Below are 2,500 nucleotides of genomic sequence, written 5' to 3' on the forward strand. Positions count from 1 at the left end.
TCGTCCCCAATGGAGCAGCACTTCGTATGATACCACAAATCACAATGATCACATTGTATCCCTTTCTGATTTCTTTTAACTGCCTTATTGCATATCCCACAGGGATATTTCCAATTTGGCCCAGGATTAAGCTGGATATCTCCGCCCAAAAGTAGTATTGATAGAAGAAAACTTTGATCACTGCTAAGCTTGAACATGTGCGCGACGTTCTGCTGAGCCTGTTTTGGCTGTGAATCGCTACATATCCAGTTGGAATGGGTTCACTATGGTTCACTATGTAAACACAAGTGTTTACATTCGAAAGCGGCCTATTTCGGTTCCCTGAAAAGTCCTCCCTCTCAGATATCATACTTTTGTACCCCTACCGGGGGTACACATATCACTAGTGATATGCGTGCGGGGATACAGTATGTTGCCCAGTTTCCGGCCACTTTAGTTTGTAAGCGCCCTAACTTCTTGTTTATGCGCGGAAACTTTCTCATTTTTCTACAAGAGACAGTTCATTTACTTACCTTTAAAATATACGGAGATCGGCTGCCCACCTCAAGTACTAAAGAAATTATGCCATTTTTTGCAAAACTACATGTAATAAGTTGCCCAGTTTCCGGCCAGCGAGTCTAGTTTCCGGCCATCAATAGAAAGCAGAATTTTCATTCAATCCGCTCGACTAAACGGACTTCCAAGGCTATCTCGATGTGGCTTAGCGACTGTTCTTTATGGGATTAGAGCAAAATGGTTACTTAGGGGTGTATGGTTGGGCGTGGATAGCTGCTAACTATGGTTAGGTTATAACCTTGACAAAGCCCGCACGATATTCTCTGGGAAGATGCACGGGCAATTAACACAGCACATCTGAGTTAGGCCTCGTCCACACTATGCCGGATAAATTTGAAAACGCAACTTTAGGTGCAAAAACGGAACAAAAGTTTTTCGTCCACACTACAGCGTTTTATCGGCGGCACAATTGCTTAATCTCGCTTTGAGCATGCTCACAGTAAGTAGACATTCGAAAATTTCTCTCCATTCCTCACCGACAACAACTTCGTTAACAAAGTTGTCTCACCACGCACTCGTTCTGCCAGGTCGAGTCCAGAAGCGTCTCTGCTTGTAAGGTTAAGAGCGTCGCGTCGCTTTCCTAGTATCCTTTGACACCAATGATTGTCTTAAGTTATTCCTGATTCTCTGGCGTACAATATTCATGTGAACTGAAGCAATACTTAACTCCAAAAAAGCGATTAAAGAAGAAATTATTGCCAACAACACAGAAAAAATGATAAATCACATGACAAAATGACGCAAGCGTATTCAAAAAGTTCCGGATACGAAACGTTTTCCGTCCACATTAATACAAAAAAGTTGCGTTTTCAAATTGTTCCACTCTGGAGAGCGTATTCAAAAAGTTCCGTTTTCGCGGATCTTTTTATGCGGATATGTGCGTTGTAGTATGGACGGAAGGTCTAACCATAACAATAAAGTTGCGTTCTCAAATTTATCCGGCATAGTGTGGACGAGGCCTTAATATGTACCTCATTACGCCATGCTTGCTTAAGCTATGTACATTTCATTAATTTCTCGAGTAGTAAGTTATAAAATTTCATTAATTCAAATAAGTTTTAAACAATCTATCTGTGAGTGCAGATCAGGGGCCGGAAACTGGCGTAGTATTCGAAAATCTTAGCTAGGATTTAGACTTCTGACGTTCGCAAACAGCTAAGTTCTAGCTTATGATGACAGGTCCCTTAATTACTTCCATCTTCAATGTAAATTCTTTCAAAAAATTATCAAGCTCCGTGAACTATTTCCTATTTAACGAGTAATTTATTTACGTACGGTAGCTTCGCTGTGCAGTGAAAAGGCCAAAAATTAGCCGGTAAGATTTTACTCACCTGAACAAAATCCCTTCTTGTTCGCTCGTTTCTCAACCAAAAAGCCCGCCTAAACCATCAGTTGATAGCGGAGATGTTCGTTTTTTTCCGACGGATCGCTTCGGTGGACGAAGAGTTAAAATCCCATCGAAAATAACCGAGTTTACCTTTTTTTGGCCGGAAACTGGTACCGGCCGGAAACTGGGCAACACACTGTACACATATCACTGCGAGACCGTAACCTAACTATTACCCAACTCTCTAACATTTCCTCAATGTTAGTCGTGGCCGAGATAACGAGGAAACACAAGTGTTTACATTCGAAAGCGGCCTATTTCGGTTCCCTGAAAAGTCCTCCCTCACAGATATCATATGATCTGGGGCATGGATTATTTAAGATAAGTTATTTCATATGGAGCCCAAGCTTGGTTATATTCCATCAGTTATGGTCTTTAATTGGGGTTTCAGTGGCATTTCAGGGCTTTTTGTTTTCCATTGAGCAATGTGTGTACTATCTAATAAGAAATATATCCGTGAAGTAGTATAATCAAGTTTTGCTGGTGTTGTTGATTGCACCCGTTCAACACACATTTGGTTGTGTAGGTTGATACTGAAGTGTGTGAGCAGACAATTTC

This window comes from Montipora capricornis, chromosome 5 (genome assembly GCF_036669925.1).
Source record: "Montipora capricornis isolate CH-2021 chromosome 5, ASM3666992v2, whole genome shotgun sequence".
Classification (NCBI taxonomy): domain Eukaryota; kingdom Metazoa; phylum Cnidaria; class Anthozoa; order Scleractinia; family Acroporidae; genus Montipora; species Montipora capricornis.